Source organism: Mus pahari, chromosome X (assembly GCF_900095145.1).
Source record: "Mus pahari chromosome X, PAHARI_EIJ_v1.1, whole genome shotgun sequence".
NCBI lineage: Eukaryota > Metazoa > Chordata > Mammalia > Rodentia > Muridae > Mus > Mus pahari.
The window spans coordinates 135,858,427-135,876,788 of NC_034613.1; the positions used below are offsets into that span (position 1 = coordinate 135,858,427).

Here is an 18,362-nt window from a genome sequence, read left to right on the forward strand (position 1 = left end):
TCTCAACTGAGGAATATCGAATGGTTGAGAAACACCTAAAAAAATGTTCAACATCCTTAGCCATCAGGGAAATGCAAATCAAAACAACCCTGAGATTACATCTCATACCAGTCAGGATGGCTAAGGTTAAAGTCACTAGACTATTGGAAAGACACATTTGGAAGGAAGTAATCCAAACTTCATTTTGGGTTCTGATGATATTCCAATGTTATAAACACTCTGCAGGCTGCACAATGAGTGCCTGAAGGATCAAGAAACAAGCCCCAGGAGCAAAAAGAAGCACAGGTCTTTAAACTTTACCTGTTTGTGTTTTCCTGTAGATCACAGGAAAAAGAGGAAACATATATGTTGAACAAATCAATCCTAAAATTCTAGCCATGCACAAAACATCAATAATTTACACTGTTCAAAATTGCCAGAATGTGGCATTTCAAAGGCTATCTTGCTAATGGTCTGTTCTTTGTCACATCCTCTCCCTGCTCTTCTCCCCTTTCTCTCTGTATCAAAGCAGGCAGGGAAGTTTTGCTGTGCAAATCGGGACATGGAAATCAGCTCTCGACACCACATTCTTTGTCTCTGCATGTGCATTTGTGAGAAAAGAAATAAGACCAAGCCTGGAGAGTCATTAATAAGCAGAAAACAATACCCACCTGTCAAAGGCAATTATTCAAGTTATTAAAATGTCTTCAAAACCGGGGAGGACTCATAGGTCACCCATACAGGACTTTCCCTGCATAGTCAGTGTGGTTAGATTTTCAATCTTTCCTCCTCTATGGAAAGGCTGGAAGAAGCTGAGGAGGAGAGCAACTCCATAGGAAGACCAGAAGTCTCAACTAACCTGGATGCCAGAGATCTCTCAGACACTGAACCACCAACCAATCAGGCAGCATCCATGAGCTGGTCTGAGGCCCCTGACACATATACTGCCCGGCCTGATCTCAGTGAGAGAAGATACATCTAACCCCTGAGACTTGAGGCCCCAGGGAGTGGAGAGGCCTGGAGGGAGGAAGTACATCCTCTTGGAGACATTGGGGGTGGGGGGAGGAATAGGATGAGGAACTGTTGGAGGGTGAACCAGGAGGGAGGTAAAGACTGAACTGTAAAAAAAAAAAAGTAATTTTAAAAAGAAAGAAAGAAAACATTAATTCATAAAAATTGTATACCAGACTACCTCAAGCTTCAAAATTGGCTGGAGAAATTCTTTCCTTCAAAGTATCTTAAAATTGCATATAGTAGAGCTAGGCATGGTACTATAACCCTTCAATCCCAGCACTCAAGAAGCAAGTGGATCTCTGTGAGTTTGAGGCCAGCATGGTCTGCACAGTCAGTTCCAGGACAGCAAGGACTATTACACAGAGAAATCCTGTCTCTGGAAAACAAAACAAAACAAAAAAACTACATAGAGTAAATAGCTTTCTCCTAACTAAGCTCAAGTAAAACCGGTTTTAAAAGTAAGGCAGCTAGATGTGGCAGCTCATCCTTGTCATTCCAGCCCTAGGAAGGCTAAGGCAAAAGGATTTCTATGAATTTCAAGCCAGTTCCAACTAAAGAGTGAGATGTGCCCCGGAGAAGAAAAAAGAAAGACTAAAAGAAAACATGGCAAGAAGGCGGACTTCCAAACCACTTAGACATGAGCTCCAGTTTCAATCTGCCAACACCTCCTAGCTAGAATGGAGGAACTTATATAATCTCTCAATGTTTGGGCTGTTTCGTCTGCACTACAAATTTAGTTTACTATATAGCCCCTGGGATTTCATGATGACTTTGAAACTTTAATGCATTGAAATTTTCTCACCCAGAGCCTAGGCACATGATATAATAAGTGATAGTTGGGCTGTGGGTGTGGCTCAATTGGTACACTTGCCTAGCATGAAAAGAAGCCCTGGGTTTGGTACCATCACTGAATAAATGGGGTATGGTGGCACATGCCTGTTTTTCCAGAACTCAGGCAGTAGGAGATAGGAAGATGGAAACTTCAAGGTCATCCACAGGTACATAACAAGCAATCTGAGACACATGAGAGCCTATCTCCCAAACAAAGCAAGACCAACAACAACAACATAAAGATGGTAGCTTATTCTAGATGACAGACCAAGTTAATCATACACAAAACTGGATTGTTATCAGCCTTCCCAGTGTTTCCCCATAACTGCTCCTACTCTCTTCCTCCTGTTTCAGGTGTGGATAGCTATCAAGATACTCCCACTCTATGCATTGGATTTTTGCCCAAACGACCCAACTCTAGCCACTTTGCAGAGCTCTGAAATGCTCTATGCTTCCTCTGCTTCCATAACACAGGTAATGCTAGATGATGAGGCCTATCTTGTAATCAGTGGGAATCTCAAGACTGTTTTGCTTATGTTCTTCATCCTGAATAGCAATGCTTTAAAAAAACGGACATTTTCAATCAAAATATAATATGCATTCCACAGGAAAAAAAATTGCCCAGATCATAGTTTGAAATAATTCCACAAAATGAACATTCAGAAATCAGCAAAATCATTACCAAAATCCCAGAAGCCCCAAGGTCCCTCCCTTCTTATTACTTCCTCCAATCAAAATTATTGTTTTTAGTTTGATATGTATGTTTCGTATTGTCACCTTTCACTGAACCTTGTATATACTGAGCAAACACTCTACTGCTGAGCCTTCAGTTTTTAATCAAGTCTGTTTAACACACTTGCATAGATTACCCTTCCTTTTGATTTACAGAAGATCCTCAAATAGCCTTCACATCTTTTTGAAGATTTCCATTATGAAATCTTCTCTCACTCCATAGTTCTCATTTCCTTACTGGTAACTTGCGATGAACTAAAATTCTGAATTTTAATGTAGTTCAATTTGCCCATTTCTCCTTCTATGATTATTATTTGTTAATTTTAATCTACCCCAAAATCATGACAATGGCCTGTATTCTCATCTAGAATCTTCATTGCTTCACATTTATATCTATGGTCCATCTAGAATTTCTTCCTGCTCATGGTGTGGAACTCTTACCAGGGATGAACCATGAGAAGAGTTTAATAAGTAAGATAGATTGGCCATTTCATGACCAATTATATCACCAAATGCATTTTGGCATGAAAAATTTGGCACTGACACTCTTGGTATGGACCCAGCTTAGCTCTTTACCACTGACCATCTCAGCCCTTCCTTCTAGCCCATCTCCATTCCTTTATATCAGCTGTCTATCCCCAGAAACACCTTTTTTCCATTAAATAGTTGTTTATTGGCAGTGGCCTGAAAGGGATGACAGAGTTAGCATTCATAAACAACACAACACACAAGCCATGAGGGCAGCAAGAGTGATGGGAAAGAGCTTTTCAATAGCAAGCGTATAGGCAGGGGCGTGGAGTGTTGATGGAGTAGCCTTAGATCACCTCTTATTAGTAGGCATGGTTAGAGATAGATGAAGAGAGATTCACTGGCTGCGGCTCCAGACTGGCCACTTGGGGTATACTTTCCTTGACAAGCGAGGCTGTTGGCCAGGGCTCTCTTGATGTACTCCTGCTGGGCTGCCTTCATGTTCTCCTTCTTCCCACCCCAGGTCTTTAGAGCAGAGGCCTGCAGGGCTCGGCCATAGGAGAAAGTCAAGGCCCATGGCTTCAGCAGGGGACATGTGTTGATAGCGTTGAGGTTGATGAATGCCTCTTCCTCACTCTGCCCTCCAGACAGGAAAGTGTTGAGGTTGATGGATGCCTCTTCCTCACTCTGCCCTCCAGACAGGAAAGTGACCCCAGGGACGGCAGGGGGCACTGTGCGACGAAGTGCTGTGACCGTTGCCATGGCAATCTCCTCACTGGAAAATTTCTGCGTGCAAGCATGGCCGGGGTTGACCATGTTGGGCTTCAGCAATGTGCCTTCCAGATAGACATGGTGGTCCCTCAGAGCCTTGTAGACAGCTGCCAGGACCTTTTCAGTTACATACTGGCAGCGCTTCAAGTCATGGTCCCCATCAGGGAGAATTTCAGGCTCCACAATGGGTACAATGCCATTCTGCTGGCAGATGCTGGCATAATGGGCCAGAACATTGGCATTTTCCATGACGGCAAAGGCTGAGGGAGTATGTTTCCCAATCTTTAGCATACAGTGCCACTTGGCAAAGTCTGCTCCATTCTTCTTATACTGGGCACAGCGTTCAGACAGCCCATCCAGCCCTTGGGTAGTAGTCTTGCCATTGGTTCCTGTCAGGGGCACCACAACCTTATCTAACTTAATGCCCACAACATCACCTTTGTACTTGATAACTTTGGGGAAGGGACATCCATCATCTGTCTTCTGTTACATTGTTTCATGGATGAGGATCACTCCTGGCCAATGCAGGAATTCACACGGTCATCAGCAGTCAGCAGCAGCCGGCAGTAGAAGCGCCTGTTCTCCTCAGTGTTCTCGGTGTCAATGGACCACAGCTGCTTGGCAATGCTTCCAGTGGACTCTTCTGCAGCCAGGATGCCCAAGCCCAGAGCCACAAATTGGTGAACGATGTCATACAGCTCCTTCATCTGCTCCAGGGTCAGTGCTGGGTATGGGTAGGACATGATGCCAGTGGCACGTTCCTGGCACAAGAGAGCGTGGGTCTGCTGGATATGGTAGCGAGTGGGCGAAAGGACTGAGGTGTGAATGTGGTGGCTAGGGTAACCAGAACCTCGTTCTACTGCACCTTCCAAGAGAATGAAGCCTATTCAGCTAGGGTGGGAAACCCAAGAAACATGTTTTACGGGGGACCTCCAGTGTCCACACTGGGTCTTAACTCAGATAGGCTATTCTCACTATCTTTTCTATCATCCCTTATACTTTTATTTCCAGAGTAACTCTTAATCCTTTAGCAGCCTGCTTGTAGGACCCTGGCTCCCACCATACCTCCATTCCCTGGAGACTCTATTTCTTGGTTCTGAACAACTCCTCTAGCAATGTCCAACATATCTTTTCAGCTTTTCCTCCTGGCCCATCTTCATCCCTTTCTTCTACCCACTGATCCATGAAAGCAATCACTATACAAAGACAAAATTAGTGAGTTGGAGAGATGGCTTAGGGGTCAAGAGCATATGAGTGCTCTTCCCAGAGGACCTGGGTTCAATTCTCAGTACCCAAATGGCATATCACGCCTGTTTCTAAGGCCTAACACCCTCACACAGACATAATACATGCAGACAAAACACCAATGCACATAAGATAAAATAAATAATTTTTTACAAAGTCAAGATCAGATATCGGGCTGATGAGATGGCTCAGCAGTTCAGAGCATTGACTGCTCTTCCGAAGGTCGTGAGTTCAAATCCCAGCAACCACACAGTGGCTCATAACCATCCGTAATGAGATCTGATGCTCTCTTCTGGAGTGTGTGAAGACAGCTACAGTGTACTTAGATATAATAGATAAATAAATCTTTTTAAAGAAACACCTCAAGAATCATAACTCCAGATGCTATGAGTTCAATACAGCTGGAGTAAAAGTAAGTCTTAGGACACATAAGAAAATTGAAATAACACTCTGCATACTATCTACCATGAGTTTAAAAGTGGATATTAACAAGAACAGAAAGTTTATAAACTTATAGAAACTTAACTCACTACTGAATGAAAACCGGGTCAACACAGATATTTAAAAATAAATTAAAGCCTTTCTAGAATTGAATGAAAATGAATACACAACATACCCAAACTTATGGAACACACTGAAGATGAGTCTAAGCACTAAGTGGTTCATAGCAATAAGAGCCTACAATTTTTTAAACTTAAATATATTTTGATCATTATCTTTGCCTCCCTGAAATCCTTCCAGAACCTCTTGTCCTTGCCCCCCCCACACACACACAACTATAAGTTCTTTCTCAGAAAACAAACAAAAGCCCAATACAAGAAGAGCAAACAAACCAACAAAAACCCAGACCAAGAAAAGAAAACAGCACAATCCCACCCAAAAAATAAAATTAAAATTAAAACCAACCACACTGTAACCAAATAAAAGTACTCTGAGATTTAAAAATGCCTGTGGTAGTGTCCATTATATGCTGGTCTACTACTGGGGTGGTTGACATTCCCAGTGTCACTCCACTGGAGAAATCTGATTTTTCCTCTCCCAGCAGGTATTAGTGACAATTCGGATGTTAACCTTTACACTCATGGCTAGGTTTTCATTAGTTAAATAATTAATTCAATCATTCTTTCATCTTTTCTATATAACAAAATAAAATATAAGAAGATAGAACAAAAAGATCACTTTGGAGTTGAACAGACCAAGAGAAGGAAAAGAGCCCAAGAGAAGGCACAAGAGTCAGAGATGCACACTTTCCCACACTCAGGAATCCCATAAAAACACTAAACTATCAGCCAGAATATAAGCACAGGGGACCTGGTTGAGACCCATGTAAACCCTGTACATGTGGATTTCAACTGTGAGTTCATATGAGCTTTGTTCATGCTGACTTGGAAGGCCTTTAATTTATGTTCTTAGAGTCTCTGGATTCCCTCATTGTCTGTTGTAATGCCTCCATTTTCATCTCTAATTTTCTTAATTTGGATCTTCTTTTCTCAGTCTTTTAGTTATTTTGGTTAAGAGTTTCCATTATTATTATTTTTTTTTTTTTNCTCTGCCTCCCGAGTGCTGGGATTAAAGGCCTGCGCCACCAGGCCCGGCTGAGTTTCCATTATTTTGAAGGGGGGTGTTTCTTGTGGGGTTTTTTTTCTTAGTTTTGATTTTTGCTTATTTGTTAATGACAAAGATGGCACAAAGTTGGGTGAGTGAGGAGGTGAGGAGGGTTGGGAGATGTTGGGGAGGAGAAAATCATAATCAGAATACTGTATGAAATTTTCAATTAAAAAAATAAAGACATTGTAAAATCGAAAAGTTCAGCTGGGTACACCTCTTTAATCTCAGTCCTTGGAAAGCAGAGGCAGGTGGATCTCTGTGAGTTTGAGGCCAGCCTTTGTCAACAGAGTGAGTTCCAGGACAATCAAGGCTACACAGAGAAACCCTCTCTTGAAACAACAGCAAAGCAAAAAGTGAAAAGTTGGGCTGGCAAGATAGCTCAGTGGGTAAGAGCACTGACTGCTTTTCCAAAGGTCCTGAGTTCAAATCCCAGCAACCACAAGGTGGCTCACAACCACCCATAATGAGCTCTGATGCCCTCTTCTGGGTGTGTCTGAAGACAGCTACAGTGTACTTATGTATAATAATAAATAAATCTTTGGGCTGGAGCAAGCGGGGTTGACCAGGGCGAGCAGAGGTCCTAAATTCAATTCCAAACAACCACATGAAGTCTCACAACCATCTGTACAGCTACAGTGTACTCATATACATAAAAAATAAATAAATCAATCTTTTTTTAAAAAAGTGAAAAGTTGGTATTGACGATGGTAATTCTCCTTTAGACTGAGTACCCTTTTAAGCAAGGACTGACTAGTCACGATCAAGTCTGAAGATCCAAGGCACTTGGTGTGCAAAACTAGTGTTTAGCAAATACTGGCTGAGCTAAATTTCTGAGAAGAAAAGACAAGAAATTTTTATTCTTAACAATTAATATTAAAAATTGCACACAAAGTAGGAATAGTTAAACTGACTACTTTTTATCAATTCTTTTTATCATAAACAATATCCTGGCCATGCTAGCATCATAACTTGTGGGTTTGTTCACATTCCAGGCTGTATCATCCATGACTTCATTCCATTGTCTCCATGGGTACTAGTTTAATTTATCATTTGCCTCAGTTTAATCATCCATTTTCAATGCTCTGTTCTTAAATACTGGGAAGAAAAATGTTCATTTAAAAAACAACAACAAAAACAAAAAACAAAAAACAAAACTTGGTAGTCCAAACTATCAATCCTGTTCCCTTGATTCACTCATCCTACTGAAAAGGCAGTGATCAAGCTTAGCAGAACTAAGGAGATCTCAAAGCATGATGAGATTCCTGAGAACATGGGAAGCAGAAGTGTGTGTGTGTACCCTTGTGAAGCAGAAGTTCACAGCAGCCATAGCCAGTTAAGGTCAGTCACTTGAAGTTTTGCAACATATAGGAACTGCACAGTGAATATAGTTTTACAATTCTACCAAGAGCCTGGTACTGAGAAGAAACCATGGAGAACATTACAAGGCACCTCCTTTCTGTTCTTTCTCCAGCTCCTATGAGATATCCCTGTGCTTCATCTGCTCACTCTGAAAGGAATCCTTGGGCTGTTAAGAGACCAGTGAATGCTGGAGCTATTTACCCAATTTGCTTAATTTGCACTTGAAATATTTCACATCAACTTTCCTGGGGTAAACTCTGAATTTCATTTAAATTATGCAACACTTCTCCTTTGGAAATCAAAGGGAATACCTTCTTAATTCTAGTTAGAGAAAGAACATAAACATTCAAATTTTCGGAACACCAAATCGGTACTGAAAGTTTTCACACCTACATAATGAACAGAATGTATGAATAATGAACAGAATGTATGAAACACACACACACACACACACACACACACACACACGGCCTGGTTTCTCTCTGAGTGATGCTTAAAAGCCACCTTTAGATGGTCCATGATTAAATGTTGCCTATAATCTTACTATTTTTAGTTCTTGTTGCTTTTCCAGGCTGCAGACTTCAAACAAAGCCTGCTTTCTAGACTCCTTGCTTATTTAGTACACTGAATTTTTCATCCTTCTAACTCACAACAACATGGATACTAAAGCTTTATACAGTCGAACATAGAGACTTGAAATCAGCTTTCAAAGTCCAATATTATTCCCTTAAAAAAATAAACCTCGAGTTAACCAAGTGATGGTCCCTGGCTCCTGTGGTCCTCATATTTTACCAAATGGCATGACACTCAGCTATGCAGTGCCTTAGCCCTGCAGCCAGTCAAGCATGGGATTAACTGAGTCTGTTTGACACCCTGAAAAGACAATAAGAAGCAAAATTTCTCATTCTTCTAGAAAACTTCTGCCTACATCTATAGGAACTGTCAAAATGATTTTCTCTGTTCATTTTTTATGATAATCTTAAAAGTAATAATTGTTGGTTAGCCTCGACTTAAGTGAAAGGGGCAAGTATTATTTTACAAGGATTAGAAACGTCTAACTCATTAATCTAAATCATAGGTTACCAAATAACACAAAATACCCACTTTTAACACAAAAGGACCTTTGTCCAGAAGAAAATCAATTTTATAGAACTTCGAGAACTACAAAACTCTGATGGAAAGTAACTCTTTTATTATGTTCACTTATAAGTGAATTAATTTATAAGGATTACACTTTATCAAGGTTACACTTAAAGTAATTTAAATTTTAGCATTGCTCTTTGATAGAACAACGTTACAATGGATTTGCCAATATGATATTTAAGCTAAGGAAAATAACTTCCCTATTTCAATAATTCATTGTAAAGCCTGCTCTGAAATTGAAGCCATTAAAATCCACCTTCAGCTTCATCTACAATAAAAATTCTAGTTATCTTTTTTCCCCCTGTCTCCTTTAATTTCACCATTAGGAGAGATTAAAGCAAAGATAGTTGGGTCCTTTCAGAGTATCTGATTCAGTAGGTCCGAGTGGGTTCTATGATTTTACACCTCTAATGAACTCCAAGATAGTGCTGATGTTTCAGGTCCAGAGAATACACTTTGAATACTACTACTTTAAAACAACAAATTTTACCACGAATTCTTGTTATCTAGAAGCCTATCCTACCCAAGATCAAGTAAGAAGGCAGCTCTAGCTTTCCTTTCCTCCATTTACAACTCCATTTCTTTATTGTTTTTGTTCTCTGTTCTCTCTCTCTCTCTCTCTCTCTCTCTCTCTCTCTCTCTCTCTCTCTCTCTCTCTCTCTCTCTCTCTCTCTCTCTCNTGTGTGTGTGTGTGTGTGTGTGTGTGTGTGTGTGTGTGTGTGTGATTATACAAATGTGGAAGTGAGAGGGCAACACTGAGTACAGGCGTTTGCCTTCCACTCTGTTGTTCTACATTGCTTATTTCAGTGTACCTGGCTCACAGACCTCTAAAGATTCTCCTGTCTCTACCTTCCACCTTGCCATGGGTGCACTAAGATCACAGACATGCCCTACTATATCTGCCCATCTTTTCCATAGTATCTTAGTTACCTATCTATCACTATTACAAAGAACTAAGACCAAAGCAGCTTATAGGAAAGAGTTTATTGGGGCTTACAGTTTCAGAGGGTGAGTCTATGATCATCATACCAGAGACCATGGCAACAGGCAGGCCAGCATGCTGATAGAGCAATAAATGAGAATTTAGATGTTAAGACACAACCATAAGAAACAAACAGAGCTAACGGAATAGGGTGTGCTTTTGAAACCTCAAAGCCCACCCTCAATGATCTTCCAACAAGACCACATCTCCAAATCCTTCCAAACAGTTTTACCAACTAGGGCAAAGTGTTCAAATATAGAAGCCCATAGGGACCATTCTCATTCAAACCACACATTGGATCTGAACTCAGGTCCTTAAAATTGTGTAGCAAGTGTTCTTTCCAGACCACCCCTCCCCTTTTGAGACAGGGTCTCTCAATGGCTTAGAACTTGACAAGTAAATTAGGCTGGCTGGACAGCAAGCCCCATGAATCTGCCTGTACTCCCAGTATTAGATTCTAGGGATAGAATTCAAGGCACAATTTTTACCAAATGAGCTATCCACCCCCATTTTTTTCTTCTGCTCTTGTTGTTTTTAGGTGTGTGAGGAAGGTATCATTTATTTGTTATGAGGTAGGATCTATAGTTTCAAGTTCTCTATGTAGCCAAGGAGGACCTTGAACTTCTGAGCCTTCTGTCTTCTGCCTCCACCTCCTGATTACATAGGATCATGTGTATGTACTATCGTGGCAGATTTTACATGGTGCTGGGGGTCAAATTCCTGGCTTTGTGTATTCTAGGCAAGTATTCCACCAAGCTACACGCCGAGCCCTACAACCCCAAGTTAATTCAATACTCTCTAAGGATAGCATTAATTTGTTTTGTCTTAGGAAGTGTCTCCATCCATTTGGATTTTAGTTCCTCAGATTTGCCAGTCCCATATTTAGAGAGACTCTTTTTTAAGAGTAAAAGAAAATAGGAGTTTGAGGGGAGAGCTTGGGTGGGGGTGATCTATGATCAACCAGGAAGCTTTCCAAAATTGAAAAAAACATGACATAGGACATTTGTTTTCAATTCTAGCTTATATGACACCCGATAGAGGAAAATTAGGAGGATAAATATTGTCTCTCTCAAATCTTAAAAAGTCTGAGCTTCAGACTTTGTGATTCCTCTCTCATCTAGGAAAGCAGCATCAAAACACTGTAAACATAGGTTTCAAAACCACATCCCAACTAACCCCTGCTTTGACTTCCAACCTAACATGCGGAGGTGAGAGGTGGGCGTGTTCTATTCCTGGCTTTTCAAACCATAACGTATGGTCCAGTGAGACTATCTCCTGAAAACTGGGTTGCTGACAATAGAGGATCAGAGGCTATACTCCTTTTGTTTCTCTGTCCAGACTCTTCTCCCAAAAAAGAGAAGAAGCAATAGGCCCTTTAGCAAGCATTGCCAGAGAACTCCACAAGGTAAAAGGTCTGTAAGGATGTATGCTAACTACCATACCCACCAGATGCTATGATGGCTTCCTTGCCAGACGCTGCCCCTGACTGAGGGCACTTGGGAACATTCTATGGTCATAGAAACCAGAGGCAATGAAAGTGAGAAATGACACCTTCCTGCTGACTTAAGGAAAAATAGAGAAAAAATAATCAATATGCATCAGAGTTTCCTGCAACTAAATCTCCGTTCATTTGGATGGGCATGATGGGGTCTGATGAACTCTACCTCCAAGCTATTCTCCACAGGCAGCCAGTATGCTTCAGCAGAACACGTTACTCATCGGGTCCCTCGACATGACATTTACAAATGGCTTCCCACTGCCTTAGGATAAAGTCTAAGATCTTTACACAGCCTACAAGGCCCGCATGCTCTGGCCCCTGCCCTCTTCTTCTGTTTTTGTCTTTTGGCCCGCTTCCCTTCCAAGTCAAAGCTCTAAAGCACACTGCACTTCTTGCATTTCCTCAAAGGCACCAGCTGGACAGAGCCTCCACTCCGGCAGCTCTTTCCGCCTGGGTTAAAATCGGAGACATTTGAAATGGTAGACCCATAATCTGTGGGGGACAAATTATATGGCTGGATTGGTTTGGGCAAGTCACATAATTTCCTTGACCTTCACTTCATCGGATGTAGGGCAAAGACAGAAATAAGCAATGATGGCTGCTGACATCCCAGAATTAGACTTAAGACTGATGGAAAAATGATTCTCTTAAAGGAATAAACTGTAAGAAATCCTGGGGCCTTTGGGAAATGAATTATGAATTTAGAATGGACCAGCAGGTAGTAGAAGCAGTTCCATTTGGAACTTAATCTAAACAGCTACTATAAGAAGTCTCTGCAGTTAGTAACATAGGCAAAATTGTCAGTCAGCACGTATTTGTATGTTTGTGCATTTTTCTCTGCCACAAATGTCTGTTCCTGCACCTATTGTAGCTATTCATTAAATTAAAGTGTCATTTATTCTTAAAAATGTATTTATTAGTTTTTCCTGTCTATGTGTGTGAAGCTGTGTGAGTTTATAGGCACCACATGACTTCAGGCAGCCAGAGAGCGTCAGGTTCCCTGGAACTGGAGTTACAGAAGGCTCTAAGCCGCATTGATACAGATGCTAGGAACTGAACCCAGGTACTCTGCAAGAGTGGACTCATCTCTCTAGCCCTTTTATCTCATTTTAGTCAAAAACAAAAAACAAAAAACAAACAAACAAACAAAAATCACCTATGGATCTTTTGGAAGTGACTCCCAACAATACCATCAACACCAATGAAGCTTTCCAAACAAACTTATCTTATTTGTGACAAGCTATTATCCAACTAATACAATTAATTTTTCTTTTATGGAAAGTGCCTTTTTATAGTGTTCTATTGACATGTCAAAGCAAATAGTCCATCATTACTAATTCATTAAGCATCCACATAGATGCTATTAATCATGATGAACTAATGTAGTATTAATGGGTAGGTTGTAAATCTGCAATTGCATGTAGATTTGCTAATAAATTCAAGTTTTGCATTTTTTTGAGGAGGAAAGGAAAACAAAACAAAAGGAAAGAAAAATCTTTCAGAAAGAAATTAAGGGAAGGAAATTTCTCTCCTTGTATGACAACACCAAATTCTTGTTTTCTTTTTTATACCCTAAAAATTCTCTGTATTTACACAGTACAGTGATATTTGCAACATGCAGGTTTTCATTTAAATGATATAAAGGGAAAAAATTTCAAACACCCACACACCCTGGAGAGGTACTGAATTTTTCCATGGCAAGCTGTTTCCTTTGATGTACTAAAGCCCAGCTAGCTACTCAGTAAACCACTGCCCACACTAGCAGAGTGGGCAGCATCTGAGCCTTGCCAGCACTGTGCCCTCTCAGGTTTCTTCTCAGCTCGACTGAATCAGGTAACATGCCCTAGCTGTGCAGGTCTGTAATCCCAGCTACTTGGACATTCAAGCACTGACTGAACTACAGATGGAGTTCAAGTGCAGCTAAGCAACTTAGTGAAACTCTACCTCAGAATAAAAACTGGGAGTAGGGACTGAGGCTGTAACTTGGTGGTAACTTAGTGGTAAAGTGCTTGCATAGCATGTGAGTCCCTGGATTCAATCCTCAGTACTAATTTAAAAAAAAAAAATACATACCTTATATTTTATATTTCATCGATTCCAACAGTGAACCTCTTTTTCCCATGGCATCATCTCTGAAACTGAACTTTGTTTTCAAACAGTCTACCCAATGACCACAGAGCTACCATTGCCTGCCCATACACAAACATGAACACAGCCACTCTTCGAGCTGTACTTGAAATGAGTTGGATGCAAGGATGGGAAGGTGTCAGGAGGTCCTCAGAAAGATTTCAGTGCAACCTGACAGTGAAATGAAAGCTTACTGCATACACTAGAAGGCTCTGTTGGTGGAAAATTCCTGAGATGATTGACTGAGGATGGAATCTAAAGAAATGTTGAATCACTGCTGCTCTTTATGAGCAAGATGGCATTTTGTAGCAAAACAAAGATGATGATTCAAAATCTAAAGGACACTGTAAACAAGTTTTAGTAATGCCTGAATCATTTTTTTAACTTGCAATTTCCTTTATAATGGACATAAAAGAATTTGGGATAAAAATTACCATCTAGGTAAGTCTAAGAGAATGTCTATGAACCGGAGCTCAGCTGGTAAGAGCACCGACTGCTCTTCCGAAGGTCCCGAGTTCAAATCCCAACCACTACATGGTTGCTCACAACCACCGGTAATGAGATCTGACGCCCTCTCCTGGCGTGTCTGAAGACAGCTACAGTGTACCTATAATAAATAAATCTTGGGGGGGGGGGGAGGACAGAGAACAAATAACTTTTTTTAAAAAAAGGAATGTCTATGAACATAATAGGGAAATCCCAAAGGGCAAGAACACACTGAATTATAGTTTACTTTACCTTGGTTGGCACATAATAAATAATGCAATATGTTACAGTTGCCAATTCTTTTGATTCAGTGGAATGTTATTAATTTTGTGATGGCTATGGAAGAGCAGTGTTTGTGCATTCAGTGGCTTAATTTATGTCAAATAAATAAAACTTATAATACTGTACACAGCTAAAAAGTTACCACTTCAGGAGGACCAATATTTTAATTCTGAGAGAAATAAATCCAAAAGATGTAAGGACAGACACACACATACACACACATGCAAATACAAACACACTGTCCCATATGACTCCAAATGCACTTTAAGGACACTTGATCCTCCTCCTCCTCCTCCTCCTCTTCGTGAGAAGAGAGGTTTTAATTCCTGAATATTGGGTTTCACATCCAGGTCTGAAGGACAGAAATACAAACTTGGCCCTGTGAGGATCCGAGCGTGAGGCTACTGGCAAGAGCAACTTTATGAAAATTCTAAGACCCAGCGAGCTGTGCAGCCTTCAGACCTCGGCAGGAACCACAATTGCCTCTTTTCCTCACCCAGAACCTCCCACACATCCCCATGAGATATGTTTCATTCTGGCAATGGCTCAGCTTGCAGCTTTCAACGTCCCCCTCTCACCCGCCAGCTTCTCTTCAGCTCAGAGATTCCAGAATAAAAGCAACCCCTTTGACCTCAATTAGCAGAGCAGAATCTTACATCTTAATATACTTTCACTCGTGTGTATCCAATGCAAAGAGTAGCTGGGGGGGTGTCTTTTGTCTTCTTAAATCATTCCAAGGTCTTGGGCAAAATATAGGGAAATATAAGCTGAGACAAATTAATAAATGAACAGGAGTGCTTCTTGGCATTCTTCATGTCAACTAGCAACACATACCAATAGACTAGAACATTTAAGGGTTCTCATATCACAAAATTCACAAAACCATCTCCAACAGAGTTTAGACAGTTTAAAAAATGGAAGTAAGGGTACTATTAAATGATATCAACTCTATGAGGTTCATGGTCCTGGCAGACCTTTTCCTGTGAAAGGTATTGATTCTCACACTGTAAAGATGCTTTGACCTAGCTACACCTTCAGTCACAGATGAAAACTTGTCATAATTCAGCTATTCAGAGACTCCAGAATATAATTAGGAAATTTGCAACTCGTTTTCACCATGCACTTGTGAACATACAGTCACCATTTTACCATTTCTTATGCCTTCCTCTTGTCCTTAACCAAGGGAAACATTGGAGAAGTAACAAATCCCCCTTCTGATCTACAGCAAGGAAATCTGAGTTCGCTGCTTCTGCCACAACATCTGGATGCCCTTAGAAATGCTCACCAAGAATCCTACATTTTCACTCCGTGTTCTAACCAACAGCAGAAACCTGTGGCTACTTGGAGGACCTTCAACAATCAAAGCCACCCAAGATCATATGAGTATGCCTTCCAGATGTTACCACCAAAGCCATCCAGGGGTTTTCTACACCTGCCAAATAGTCATCCCATTTCAGGAAGTGGTTTTTCAAAAGTATGCCAACTCTTCGGTGGAAGTGTAAAGAAAAATTCAGCGGTACACACTAACTATGGAAAACAAGACCTGGGTGTGGGCAGGTGAAGAGGTGGCATTGTGGGAGTGAACAGCTTTCTTTCTCAGGACACACATATCCTGTGTCATCAGCCATGCCAAAGAACGTGTATTTAGTTAAAAGAACCTAAATTTAGTCAATGATCTCCTAGAGTAAAATGTTTCCTTCCTCCTCCAATTGTCCAGCGCACAGGAAACTTTGTGTGTGTTAGAATACTTATGCGACCAAAACGCCCCCTTGTCTGCTCTCCCACTCTTTTTTGCCATCAATATTCCTATGCAAAGAATATTGAGACTGTTGTTCCACTTCTCAGAAACCTCAGCATTCTCCATCTCAAGTTAAAAACAAACCAGAAACAAAGAAACAAAGAAGGGAGGGAGGGAGGGAGGGAGGCAGGGAAGATTCCAAAAGCTTCATCCACCCACCTCGTTCTTGTTATCTCGTCCTACTTATCCTTTCTTTCTAACAAAGTTACAGGTTTTATCTTTAGTATCTGGCTGCAAGCACCTCCAGATGTATAATTCCTTTACCCTACCATAACCCATGACTTCAGCTCATCCAATGGTCCATGTTTTCAAGACTGGACAATCTAGACCTTCCTTACATAGTATACTGTTATATTTATGGGCATACATTCTATTTAGTGTATTGCCTTCTCTATCATTAGTACAATTCGTAAATATTTCTTATGGCAGAACTACATCACCTAGAATTGAGAGTCTGTCTGGATTCAACACCATGTGGTAGCAGTTAGTAAGTTCAACTGAAAATATACTTCTTTCATGAGTTCGAGTTGCTTTTGGCACAAACCTCTAAACACAACTGTCTAGTTTCACCAAACATCCTCAGTGATGTGCTCATTATCAAGAGTCTAGACAGTGGCCTTTTGAAAGAGCTGTGTAAACATAGGTTTGCAGAATAAACCAGGTATTCCTAAATACAGTTAAGAAAACCCTTTTGGTTTTACCATGTGATTCACAATATACAGCTACTTCATTAACTCACCAAATGACAAGACCTGAGCGATGGTACAACTGCTATGACTTGAAATGGTGATACAAGCAGATACTGTTATCTATCTACATGTAACATCTGTAATAACGTAGGAAAATAAACACAAATGAAAGTCACAAACACTGCTGTGTTCTAGCAGAGATGAAGGGAGAAAAGAGAAAGAAGAAAAATTGATGGGAAAAAATGTCAACAGCACCTAGAGAGGACCTAGAATGGGTGAGGCAAGTAATCTACCAATAACCTATATCCCAATCTCAAGGTGGAACCTTTTAAAAGGTGATTAAGCCATAAGGATTTTACTGCCATAAGTCAATTAATGGTGTCATTTTGGGGACCAGGTCACTCCCTCTGTCCCCTGCTTTATGTGCTTGCTTGCCCATTCTCTGTGTTATGACACAGTATGAAGACCTTCACCAGGTCTTCACCAGTACCAACCTCTGTCAGCCTGGAGAAGCATGAATTAAATAAATTTATAAAATTACCATATCTGTAGTATATTCTTATAGTATCACAAAGCAGACCAAGATAGTTTAATTTGTCATGTTTACTCTCAGACTTGCCACTCTCAGGATCATTCTCCTCATGTAGAGACTTTGAAGAAATTGTAGACTGCGGTATTCCATTTCAATAGTGTTAAAATTGCAGAATCAATAAAAGGTACCATTACTTCTTCAGTGTTCACTATGTGTTAAAACATTCTTTTAATCCTTTTGAAACTAACAATTATCATAGACTTCAATTACTTAATCCTATGCAAAAAGAATTTCCATGTATCTTGTAGAATTCAACAACAGGATCATCGAATAGGTAACTAAGGTTCATAGAGAAGCAGCTTCCTGAAGCTCACAGGGTTTACAAGTAGTAGTCTCACTTCCTTTCAGAGCCCCAAACTTGGACCTCACATTGTCAGTTCTTGTTTTACTCATCAATAACTTGTGTAAGTTTTGTAGTATACTACAAAGGAGTCTTGGAAAGGCCTATGTCTGTCTAACAGCCTGTGTTCCTTCCAGTCCTGCCTCCAGAAGGTCAAGAAATTAAATGAACAGTAATAGACAATTTCTCTTCCAATCCTATTATGAGCAAACTCCAGTTGCATCTCAGGACTCTTCTGGACCTATGTCCAGGGCTCCAGGAACAGAAAGAAGAACAAAAGAAAATCTCCACTTGTCCCCACTGAGCCATCCAGGACCAGATGCACACAAAGAAACATTTCTTCTCCCCTTTCTCTCCTTTCTCCTTTCATCTATCAGTTGGAACACAGGGCCCCTAATGAAGGAGCTAGAGAAAGTAC

At 40.6% G+C, this 18,362-nt stretch overlaps 1 protein-coding gene and 1 pseudogene across 2 annotated transcripts in view; both read right to left on the minus strand.

The window, feature by feature from the left end:
• The window catches only part of Phex (phosphate regulating endopeptidase homolog X-linked), a 228,383-nt gene that overhangs the window by 188,592 nt on the left and 21,429 nt on the right, over positions 1–18,362 (minus strand). The gene's annotated exons all lie outside the window — the stretch shown is intronic.
• Positions 3,387–4,544, minus strand: LOC110313267 (annotated as a pseudogene).